The 12,969-nt window shown below is 41.6% G+C and overlaps 1 protein-coding gene across 4 annotated transcripts in view; it reads left to right on the forward strand.

Annotated features, from left to right (window-relative positions):
• TGFB2 (transforming growth factor beta 2) overlaps positions 1–12,969 on the forward strand; it is a 93,582-nt gene that overhangs the window by 1,999 nt on the left and 78,614 nt on the right.

The raw sequence follows: 12,969 nt of genomic DNA on the forward strand, positions 1-12,969 counted from the left end.
GTCAAACCGTGAGGCGCTCCCTGGGGCAGAGTTAAACCGGGAAATCTTGGTGGGTTTGTTTTCTCTGCTCCGATTGGCGTGGAGCGCGCCGAACTGGTGCACGAAGGGTTAAAATAATGTGGCTCAAAACTATCCTCTCCGGAAGGCGCCCCCTTTCCGTGCCGACCTATCAGCTGGTTCACCAAGCCTTTTCCATTGTCTCTAACTCCCCTCAAAAATGTCAGCATCGCTCAGACAAAACCTGGTTTGGAGACCCTTCCAAAAATCTACCTGGAAACCCTCAGTGCTCGCTGTGCCTGTTGCCAGCGCTAGGTGTTTACGTTCCCCTGAGGCAGACTCTTGTAACCATGTCCTCTCTGATTTCACCTGCGGTGGTAGAAAGTTCGGCTTAGTTTTTGTGTTTAAAAGGCTTTTATTGCTGTATATTTTTTTTTTTTTCAGAATTCACCCAAACCTGCCTTCTTAAAATCGCCAGTGTAGCAGATCATTTTTCCTACGGGTTTATCTTCATCTTTTTTTTTTTTTTTCAGTCGTGGGCACTGTGCCCCTGCTCTTTGATAGGCTTCTACATTACCTTTGGTGCATTCCTAAATCTAAGATAGAGTAAAGAAGGCTGATCAAGAAGAGAGAGAGAGGGAGAGAGGGAGAGAGAGAGAAGGAGGAGAGAGGGAGGGAGAGAAGCAAGGGAGGGAGGGAGGAAAAAGTGGCTTCTCTGAGAGCAGTGCCCTCAAATTCAGCTGACATCCAGTAGCAAGGGAAGTGAAATGATTTATTGTGAAGTTCTTGGGGGCTGGGGGAAGGGGGCGGAGGACAGAGGACAGTTAGTGTGTAATTATTTCAGGACTCTTAACAAAAATCAAAAAGAAAAAAGGAAATATTCAATGATAACTGAGAGGGTTAAATAACAGGAAGGAGAAAAACAGAGGGCAAAAAAAAAAAAAAAAACACCACACTTTAACATTTGTGTATTCCAAATTCCAAGTCATAAACTTTTCATTGGTTGTCCATTTCTCTCCTCCCCTTTCCGTGCCCTATATACTTGCTGGCTGCCTTTGCTAAGTCTCTGTGTTTTGCCTAAATAGATAATTCAGCCATCTTGGTAATTTTATCCTAGAAGTTCTAATTGCAGGGTGGTGCTTTTCATTTTTAATATTTATTTTTAGTTTGACAAGTCCTAGCTACGGGACTTGCTGTGTCTTGTACTAGATGGCCCCAGAATGTCCGCCCATGTATCTAACTCCAGTCTTTCTGGCCATCTTCTCTTGCTGCAGCTCCTCTGCTTGTTCAATAGCGGGACAGATGCAAGGCGTCCTGGCAAGCAGGATGGTTTTATTATTGTCATTATGGCACTATCCACAACAGTGGTGATACATACGCTCCACCCTGCTTATTCCCCCTTGGGGAGTCCGGCTTTCTGACTGGGGGTGGAGCCAAGGAGATCCTAGGAAAGAAAGTTGGCTGTAATTAGTCCAAACTCATTGAGGCTGAGCAGAGTTGAGTCAGTTTGCTTTCTGCAACACGTGCAGGAGTTCCACTGGTATTTGGACAGACAGGCAAGTGTGTTATGTAGAACCTGAATAGCTCACCCTTCAGTGTTTACATGCAAACGTTCTGATGAACTGCCAGCACTACTTAGAACAAAGGAGATGTGATCTCATCCTGATAGAGGTGTGGAATGAACATGTTACCCAAGAGGTGTTCATCCTTTGTTCTCCCAAGCAACCTTCAGTCTGAGAGATGAAGATAAGCTGAAATGGTCCTAACCCAGGATCGTAGTCATCCAAAAATTAGAAAAGTTCTCAGATTCATAAGAGGATTTCAGAGTATGGCATCTAAGATCAATGAGTAGACTCTTCTTTCCATTCTACCCCCAGCCATCAAATGAACTAAAACCTCTGATAAGTTCAGGATTAAAAAAAAAAAAAAAAAAAACAACTCTGTTTTCTTCAATCCTGTGCTCTGTGTGGAGTTTAGAAGCAGAAAGCCATATTCATAGCAGGTTTGATACTACTATGCAAGAACAGTGGATAATTTTATAGAAAGTAGGTTAACTGATTTTCCAGCACTTTCTAGTTCTGCTGGAATATAACAAACCTTTCCAAAAAAAGAAGAAAAGTTAAAAAAAAATCACAGCACTATATTTTTAAGAAGCAGATTGAAAGTGCAGCACTGACTTATATACCAACTTTCTCTCTTTAGGACTTAAATGTCAAAGTTTTAACTTGCCTGTCACTGAAGCAGATGCTGGGAGGGAGTGGGCCTGTCATTTCTTACGATGAATCCACAGAGGGTCATAAGCCCCAGAGATGAAGGCATGGGAGAGATCGCGGGTTCATTTTTTTACCACCAACTTGTTAGTGTTCAGGGAGTAACTTCAGCTCAAGTATTGCAAATATGCTCTAATTATACTCAATGAGCTATATATCATTACAGATTGCTGATAGCCCTTTGTGGGACATTTTATAAAGTTCAGACTAAATATTTTTAGCAATGTGCAGATTTAAAAGTAAAAATATAAGAGATATTATATATGCCCTCAGGCATATTTTGTCTTAAATATTATCCTTGGCCAAGTGTACTATATAAATACAGTAAATATGAATAGAACTGGCAAGGTGCCAAGCTCCTAGTATGAATTTTAGTCAAGAATGTATTTATGGGATATAAATAATACTGTGTCAACATTTAAAGAAGAAGTCTGATTAGTTTTGAATTTATTCATATTGATCTTTTCACATGCTGTTGGTTTAAGGCTCAAAGTGGAGTTATGCTAAGGTTTCCTGATAGCTTGCCCAGTGGGAATTAGTGGATTTTTAGTAGCTTGACAATCCATTAGAAATTCAAGATGCATCTAATCAAAACACACTGCAGAAAGCTTCAGAAATTTAGGAGCAATTCCGTTAAATACAGGAAGAATCCAAATAATTGACATACAATCTGTGGGGGCTTGGACATTCCGAAAAAAGCAAGAGACAGAAACTTTTATTTTCTTTTTCTCTTTTTCATTGTATGACAAATCAGGCAGATGTTATGGTTCTAACTACAGTGATTGTGTGTGCCCTCCCCCAAACATTTGACAATGTCTGGAGACATGCTTGGTTGTCAGACCTGGGGCTGGAGGGGTACTACTGGCAGTTAGTGGTAGCAACCAGGCATGTTTCTAACCAATCTGCAATGCACAGGACAACCACTCTGTCTTATACATCGAAGAATTATGCAGTTCAAAATGTCAATAATTTCCCTTATGGGAAGCCCTAGTAGACCTGGTATTTATTTGGAGTTACTGAATTCCACTAGTAGTTCCATTTTAAAAGTTATAAGAAAAATATTTTTATAACAAAGGATATTAAAATGAGAACATTAAATAGGAAGAGAATCAGAAAGTGTTCTTAATTAAATAAATATAGATTAACCCATTTTGTATGGTACATACTTCATTATTGTGATCTTAAAGCACCTAAATTAGAGACATCAAAACTTCCCATCCATTTAGCCTAAGAATGTTGTTACCTGTTGGTAGCTTCATTCAGCAGCAATATGACGTTAGTCAGAATGGAGAAAAAAACGAGGAGCTTTATTAGCTTTTCCTTTTGAGTAAAATATGCAGTTTGTGTTCATGAAGAGTAGAATTTCCAAACTAGACAACTGTAAAAGTGCATAATTAGTTGGTTTATTCTACCACATTGAATTAGATAAACAAATTTACAACCTGAAAAGTCACAATGGGGTTTCTTTTGTAATTGTTTCACATTAATGCTAAATGTTTAATACCAAGCAATCTCCTTTTCTATTTCCCCCATAAATTTCCAAGTGAAATTGTGGAATCTGGTGTGAATACCAATGACACCATGGTGTTGAGGAATGTGACTTAGTATTCTATTCATGAATATGTTCTTTCTATATACAAATTGCAGTCTATTGGCCAATTGCCCAATGAAGGAAAATATTAACAGTTGCTGGAACATAGAAGTATTTTTGCTTTTTTTTTTTTTTTAACATTGTGTGTGTGTGTGTGTGTGTGTGTGTGTGTAGGAGAAAGAGAGTGAGAGCAATCCTTCCCCCACTCCCTTTTATTGCATCATTGCTTGAGCTACCTCTAGTGCCTAACTGTGGCTGCATTTGAGTTAGGCCACATTGCCCTCCTTCGTGATCTCCTCTTTTCTTTACTCTTCAAAGATTAGGGGGGAAAAAAAAAGCTTTAAAGCAATGCATTGGTAAAAACTGAAGCATTCAGATAGTTTCTGTTGCCAAGTGAGGCCAGCCTGCCTCATGCCTCTCCTGGGGAGACCTCACCAGACAGAGACCGGCGTTGTAAGGTTGCAGGGGCAGATGAAGCCCACTTGACCTCCCTGAAGTAAAGGGGGCGGCTTTGTGTCTCCATGGTGACCCCTGTGGTCTACTCTAGGGGCTGCCCTTTTAGAACTGTGACTTCTCCCTGGTGAGAAGACACTGATGTAAGCTAGTGACAGCACCTTTCACATAAAGATATGAAAGAATGACAGATGGCTTTTCCTAGAGGAAACTGAAATGTGAAAAAAAAGGGCTAGTGACTCACTGTTGAACCCACATCAAATCTGGGTTAAAACTGAGGAGGTCACTGACTCCTAGGCCTTCGCCCAGAGATTACAACACACTTCAGGCTACATTTTTAGAAGGTTCTGGATGATAGAGTGGACGATCCTGGCTCTGGGAGGGGTGTACATCTCAGCACTGGGATGGATCGCTGGCCTGACTCCAGCATTCCCACCCCCTTTATAATTTCAGGAGTCACGTGAGCAACAAGCAAGAGATGGCATGGAAGACTTGTGGCCTTTTCCACTCTCTTGCTGTAGCATTTCTGGTACTGACGCAGTCCTGGAGAAAGGATTTGGATTTGCCAGATGTACTTGCTCTCCTTAGGCAGTCCTTCTGCTTAAGGATGTATTGAACTTTGCATAGTCTGAACGGCTTGATGAAATGTGGCTCTGGCCAAGATAAACAAATATTTCCATTGTCGTTTTGAAAGCATATGGTGTGCTTTTGTTTTTTAATACCCTTTAAACAAAGATAGTGTTTAACCTAGAAATTCAGGGTCCTTCAGGTATTTCATTTTAGATTTAATAACATGTTAGGGATTCTTTGATGACTTTGTTTAGACTGAAAGGTTTGCTTCCCTCTTTTGTTTAGAAGAAATTTGCATCATGCCCTAACCACAAGCTGCTTTTGGTTGTTGTTGTTTATTTTGTTTCTTTTCTAACCTCTGATAGCCAGAAGTGGGTGTTTAATTGCACTGTACTCTTGCCATCATCTTGGTTGCCTGGAAGCTAGGAAACGCTCCCTTGACCTCTTGTCCATGATCTCTGAATTGCCACTTTGTCCTCTGTGATGGAATATCTGCGGTGTGCAGTGGTCAGGTGCTTATGCACCTTGAACCTGTTTAATACTCTGTTGAGACTGTGGAAGACAGCATCCCCCTCACTTAACTAGGCCTCGGTTTCTTCTCTTAGAAAGGTAAAGAAAGGAACATCTGCTTCCTGGGGTCACACAGGCTTGACCCAGGCCTGTGAGAAGAAGCACCAGTGCAGGTGTGTCTGGCACTGCTCAGGGCAACTATTGTTTATTGAATCTCACACACAGTGGCATTAAGATGCACCATTATTCTGTGTGCCACTGAGAAAGAAATATCACTCCAGTTAACTCTGGCAGGCTGTGGAATATAAGACAGGCTGGATTTTAGCGAGATTTCACTAGCCTGAGGTGTCTCGGGACCTCCATCCCATTCTCCATTCTGTAAGTTGCACTCAGTGGGTCTATTTCCTTAAGATTGTTCCTTAGCATTTAGCACTTAGGGGCTGAGGTGGGGTGAGGCTGGGAACAGAGTGTGGCAGGCCCTGAGAGTTTAGGCTTCTTGGGCTCAGCTTTCTTAGGTAATTTCCAAGACCTTGCAGAGTCTGACTACTCCTCCTTGTTCAGCCACAACTCTAACTAAATTCCTGCGTGACAGGTGTACTCCCACTATCACCCTCTTTGTCTTTACCCAAATGGGTCATTTATCTTCATGCTGCTGAGCCTTTATGCTGTTTCTTCCACTTGGAGCTCTACCTTTTAATGACTTAATTATTCTAGGTTTAGTATGTGAGTCCATTTCCTGTTGCCAATGACACAGTATCAAATACCAGCTAAATTATTAAAAAAAAAAAAAAAAAGGAGGTTCGTTTGAGCTCATGGTTCTGCTCCAAGGTCAAGGGACTATATCTGGTGATGGCTTTCTTGCTGGTTGAGTCCCCAATCAGTACAGGGTGTGTTACGTGGAGAGAGAGACAGGGAGCGCCTGTGAGTGCTGATCTCTCTCCTTCTTATCAGGCAACCAGCATTCAATCATAGAGACTCATCTGATGACTTTGTCTAATCCTAATCTCCCATCGGAGGCCTCACCTCTAAAAGACATAGTTGGATTAAGTTTCTACTCTCATAATACCTCACATTAAGGATTGCATTTCAACACAGATATTCAGAGGAGAATCATCTTCATATCATGCCACTTGGTGAGATGCTAGCTCCTTAAGAAGTCTTTGACTTTCCTGATCACATTGAATCAGTTCTTCCTCTGTACTCTCATGGTATTAATGTTTTTGTCTCTCGTCTACCTCTGCCTCTTTTACTATTGGCAATATCTAGCTGTGTTCTGAAGTGTCTTCTTCTTTGATTTGTAAACTTCCTTAGAAGAAGAAGCAAGTCTAACTTACCAATATTCTTTCAGAAGTAGTTAGCACAATGTATTTGCTCAATAGATGCTTGACCCATGAATGAGCATTCCCTTTAGAGAATAAGATTGAACCAGTGGAAGAACTATTTGTGAGTTATAGCATTTAGATCAGGAGATGTGAGGGAAATGAAACCTTACCCCTATTGTCAGGGAAAATTTACTGTTGTGTCCTATTACTCTGCCAGAGGAAGCACAGGGCTTCTCATAGTCATATATTTTCTGTTTCTGTTTTCCAGATAATAGGAAAATGATAGTGATCATGATGATGCTAAGTGTTACTCTGCACTTGCTATTTGCTAAGCATAATTTTGAATATTTTACATATAAATAATCATTCAATCCTCACAAATAGCCTTATGAAGTCAATGCTAATATTTTGCCTTTGACATCTGAGGATGTGCGTAGCACTCTTTTATCAGGGATGTCTTAATTGAAATAAGGCTTTTAGTCACCACAGATAATAAAGGCCCTCATGCATTCTTGCCCTCTTGAAAAATGAGGTGATGTATTTATGAGAGAATGATAACTCTGCTCTGCTATCAAGAATTACACTCACAAACTCTAAATATTTTCCCTAAAACAGGAAAACTACCTCTGAAGCCTTGTATGCACCCCTGGGTCTTTTTTGGTCTTTTTTTTTTTTTTTTTGGCTTGTAACACATTCAGATTTTATCTCTCCATTTACCTGATACAAAAATTGGGATTCATCAAAGTCCCTGGTTTAATTTTAACTTAAACCATTTTCTTCACAAAAGTTTTAAGATATTTGATCAACAGGACTTTCCTCATGTCTCTCTCAGAGAACTAATTTATTTGGGAATGCAGGATGATGTCATACAGTGAGCATGGACTTTGGAGAGAGAAAGTCCCAATACGTAAAGGAAGGAGACTAAGTATTAAGGAATTGCACCAAAACAATCTCAGAGGCTGATAAGGAAGCGGTAGCATCAAAGACATGTTACTCCAGGCGTATGGCAATTGTTAAAAAGTGGTTGGTTCTGTTTTGGTTAGCAACTTGGCTCTCATAGTGCAAGTCATTAAAACTGTCTCATTGACATTTAAGTTGCTTTCTGATGAACTGTGTTCTTGGCCCTGCCATTATTGGCTTTGTGGCTGGGGTTGAAACCTCTCCATTTCATCCAGCCTCAGTTTCCTCACTTGTCAGAATGAAGAAAATAACACCTGCTTCTCAGGGTTGTGAAGAATTGCTGATGGTGTGTGTGAGGAAGCACCTAGTGCAGCTGCTGCTGGCTCTTAGAGGTGTGGTTCCAATCCTTTTCACAGGTGTCCTGAGCTTCATCCCCTCCCCTGGTGAGAGTTTGTGGAGGAAGAATCCAGGGCATTTGGGGTTAAGACTGAACCAGGTCAGGCAGCAGTGGTTAGACTTGAGTAGACTTCATGTCACCTGCAGAAACAAGCAGTAGCCACAGAACTCTCTTCGCTGTCAGTTGATTCATATAATAATAATAATAAGAAGAAGAAGAAGAAGAAGAAGCCAGGCCGTAGCAATGGAAAGAGGGAGTAAGCATCTCAGAGAGGGTGCCAGATAAGAGAAAAGAGGGGCTGGTAAGGAATCTTCACAAAGGATCTGAGGAGGAGGCATGCAACTTGGGTGGTGGCGCTCGAGAGCAGCCACCAAAGGCCTTGGGAAGTTGACTGTGGAGGATGTTTTCTCAGTGAGCACCCTGGCTTTCCTAGGGCAACCCAGGAAGTCTGCTTCACTAGTGGAAAGACATTTTGCTGTCCGAGAGGCATTCAGTGCATTGGATTTAGTGCCTGTCTGAAGGAGGGAAAGCCTCAGGGTGCTAAGAAAACCATCCTCTGTGGACTGGGGCCATCCCCTCATTCTCGCAAATGAGCACTTGGATCTGTTATGGCTGATAGGTCAAAAATGTTGGCCTTCGATGTTTCCTTAGCTGCAGTGACTTGAGGAACTTAGGCAGATGGACAATGCTTTCTGAGTGTTGCGAAGCCCTGACTTCTGAAAATAGTTTGAAAGCATTCCCAGCCCTTCTGAGGCAGCTGCTTTCTCTCACACCAGCATGTTCCACACATCTCTGCTCACGGGGGGAGTGTCCCAGACACCTCCTTGTCGGTAATTAGGAAGCAGGTCTTCCCTGAAGAACAGAGCCTCTGTTTCTGAAAAAAAGTCACGGAGCAGCGATTTGAGAATAAGACTGCTCTTCTGGAGTTGTCGTTTGTTTCAGGAAATATTGGAGCATCTTTCCGGTCTCATGAAAGAGAAATAAAAATGTTCTGACTTAGACTTTGGCGCTGTTCATTTGGCTTTCCCTATCGGACCCACACCACTCTGACAAATACCACATCTGTCTCGACAAGCTAGTTCACAAATAACTATTCATTCATAACTTTAGGCTGTTGTAAGAATCCTGATTTGTTACTTCATCTTGTGAACAAGAATGCAAAGTTTAATTTAGAGGACACTGAAGTGAGCACAAATCTTTGCGAATCTCTATCTGACAGATTATTCTGTACTTTTTTGGTGGATTTTAGGAGCACTAAAATATTTCTTGTTGCCAAAGCTATTTTCTGAGAAATATAGTTTCAGTTTTAAGTTTTGGGTTCACTTCAGTGTTGCTAATTTCTGTGTTTCTTAGACCAAGTTTATCAGGGATTGTTCTATCTGCACCAGATGTTTCAGAAACTTGGTCATGTCTTCCATTTGGGGATTTCTTTTTTTATATAGTCACTTGTTTTTCTACCCATTGGTCTAATCCTATACTCACTTCTACTCTGACAGATTCATGGCAATGCTACTGAAATTGTTTCTACTTGCTCTATAATGAACTCCTTCAATTAAGCTGCTGACTCAGAAAGTCAAAAAAAAAAAAAAAAGGTAGTTGACTTATTCTACTTTTGGAGAAGGAAGCAAACCAATCACAGACTGAGGATATGTCTTTGTAGAGGATGGCTGATTGAGTGAAGGAACTGCCCCTTCAGAAATCTCTCTGGATTTTTTTAAATTAATTAATTAATTAATTTGAAAGGCAGAGTTACAGAGAGGCAAAGGGAGAGGCACAGAGAGAAGTCTTCCATCCGCTGGTTCACTCCTCAATTGGCCAATACGGCTGGAGCTGTGCCGATCAGAAGCCAGGAGCCAGGAGATTCTTCCCAGTCTCCCACGTGGGTGCAAGGTCCCAAGAACTTGGACCATCTTCTACTGCTTTCCCAGGCCATAGCAGAGAGCTGGATTGGAAGAGGAGCAACTGGGACTCGAACCGGTGTCCCTATGGGATCCCAGCACTGCAGGCAGCAACCTTACCCACTACACCATAGCACTGGCCCCTCTCTGGATTTTCTGTTGCAAATGTTCCCATCCCCAGGCTCATGCCTTGCCATTTTGGTATCTGGAGGTGAACGTGAGAGAGACAAAGGAAGACGGCTCGAGAGCACAGGAAGTAACTGGTTAGAACCAAAGCTGAATGACAGCCACCACCTGTGATTCTGAAGCAGTGAAGACCCACCTTTGGATGTGTCTGTTAAACTCCTGCATCTGTCTTCACACTATTTTATATCTGACACATCTTGAGGCATATTTTAAAAATCATGTTGATTTGAGCAGTTTAGTTCCTCACTTGTGCCTTTTCATAGTAGGCTGTTAAGTGTGTTAATTAAAGTCATCACTCAGATCTGTGAACTAAGTCCTGAACTGCCACTGTTTCCCCTACTGAACTTGTGCTTTTCTTTCTCTGTAGAATGAGGTGATTGGTGCTTGTTTTTCTTGGAGAGAGATGTATTTCAGATGAGTTCAACTGTCAGAAAAGATCACCATCAATAACAAAGCTGTGTGTGTAGAAAAATGTCTAACTTTATTAATTCTTTGTCATAAGTACTCAGATTCTAGAAGGAAGGTCTTGAGCCAGGCTGATCCCAAATCATTATACATTTGGATCAATTTTCCCTTTCTCAGTAACATTTGCTAGGAATTCTCTAAGAAGAGTAAGAATATATTATAGTGTACTATTGGAGGAAGTGATAGTATTCGCAGAATTGCTGTACTTGCAATAGAATAATAGATGTTTGTGTGGAGGAGATGGGGAAATTGGGACTGCAGCTATTTTAACATGGAATTTATTGAGCATTTCTATTAACACTTAATTCTGCTTAAGATATCGTTGCAGCAACAAAAGCATTTTCTGTACTTTTAGAGACTTTTGCACTACATAAACCACTACCTACTCTGAGCACATAATCCTTATGAGGGAAAAATTTCCTTGATCCTCCTGCTTGGATTATACCGAGGGCAAATGAGGTTATATAAAAGGCTTTCCTAACCTGTAAGTCACAAAGACCTGTACCAATGGTTCTCAAATGTTACCATGCAAACGCATTGCCTCTAAATTCTCAGTGCAGAGTCCTAGACATTGTTTCCCACCGCCATTTAGATTATTGTTCAGTATTTAAAGGTGCGTTCCAGAAGTCTGCATCTTGACAAGAAGTCCAGGTGATTCTCAAGTCAGTAGTTCATAAATAAAATACACTCTTAAAACACTATATTTTTGTTTTGCTGCTTTATTCGTTAGCTTTGCCATCCCAGGCAAACATGGACCTCAGTTTTTTTTATAGTTACAAAGTTGTAAATAGTTTTATAGTTTAAAAGTCGTAAAGTTTTAATCCTTGGACTGTTTCTATTCATAAATTTTGTGGCCCATAGTCCCCTATTATCAATTCATAAGTGCTGAAGTTCTTCTAAAATGTGTTGTCTCTAAGACTAAATATTTCAGGTTTTCAACATGTTTCATATTTCACAAAGCATTTTCAAATACCTTCAAAGCCTCATCGGTCTAAAATATAGTAAATACAAGGTGGGTGCTTGGTGTAGCTGTTAGGATGCTGCTTGGGACTCTTGCATTCAGAGTACTGGCTCAGCTCCCAATTCCAGCTTCCTGCTAATGTGGACCCTGGGAGGCAGCAGTGATGGCTCAAGTGGTTGGGTTCCAGCAACCCATGCGGGAGACCTGGAATGAGTTCTTGGCTCCTGCCTTGTGCCTGGCTCAGCCTCCGCAGTTCTAGGTATCTAGGGAGTGAACTAGTGGATAGGAGTTCTGTCTGTTTGCCTGTCTTTCCCTCAGTCTCTCTACCACTCAAATAAATAAATAAATTTCCCAATTTGAAAACAAAATTGTATCTACAAATCACAGTGTCACTTTTAATTCCTAAAAATTATTGAAATTTGATTATTTCAAACTAGTGACTGCTTTCTGTGACCTGAATAATCATTTTCAGCATCTTTGTATCTCTAGCCAATTCATAGACCTAACCTCTAAGGCATTGATCACTTCCAGAGTTCCCTGTCCTTTTGCCCTTAAAAAAAAAAAAAAAAAAAAAGGAATTGGCCAGTGCCGCGGCTCACTAGGCTAATCCTCCACCTTGCGGCACACCAGGTTCTAGTCCCGGTCGGGGCACCGGATTCTTTCTGTCCCGGTTGCCCCTCTTCCAGGCCAGCTCTCTGCTGTGGCCAGGGAGTGCAGTGGAGGATAGCCCAAGTCCTTGGGCCCTGCACCCCATGGGAGACCAAGATGAGTACCTGGCTCCTGCCATCAGATCAGCGCGGTGCGCCGGCCGCAGCGTGCCGGCCATGGTGGCCATTGGAGGGTGAACCAACGGCAAAGGAAGACCTTTCTCTCTGTCTCTCTCTCTCACTGTCCACTCTGCCTGTCAAAAAAAAAAAAAAAAAAAAAAAGGAATAAAGAAAGAAAGACAAGGGAAGACTTTAGTACTGCACTTGTGTTGCAGAGTGAAGTAAAACAAAGGTACATACTTGAGACTGCTTGCTGGAAGTTGCAAGTCACAATAGGTACTGTGCCTTGTTCCCACGGGGACTTCCTGTGCTCTAAGGGACCTTGGGCCGGGATCTGAATTCAGTGACTAGAATCTTCCCGCTTTTGTGCCACCACATACACTGGCCTCAAGAAGGTGCTGTTACCCAGGAAAAGGATTTAAATCCCCCCAAGAAATGCACAGGGCCATAGAAGACAAAGTGCTGCTAACTCAGCAACCTGCTCTGCATATTGTGCCCCTCTCTAGTTCTATTCTTGAGATTTTTATTTAAGATCATGCTGAGCATCTCTTTTAAAGGTCAGATGTGAATGAGGAAACTTTGTTTGACTTACTAATCTTGTGACAAGCAGTTTATACCCAGTGTAGCTTCCGGGCTTTGCTGACTGGTTATTTCTAGGGAATTTTCTCCCTGTAAGGCTGTG

This window comes from Oryctolagus cuniculus, chromosome 13 (genome assembly GCF_964237555.1).
Source record: "Oryctolagus cuniculus chromosome 13, mOryCun1.1, whole genome shotgun sequence".
NCBI lineage: Eukaryota > Metazoa > Chordata > Mammalia > Lagomorpha > Leporidae > Oryctolagus > Oryctolagus cuniculus.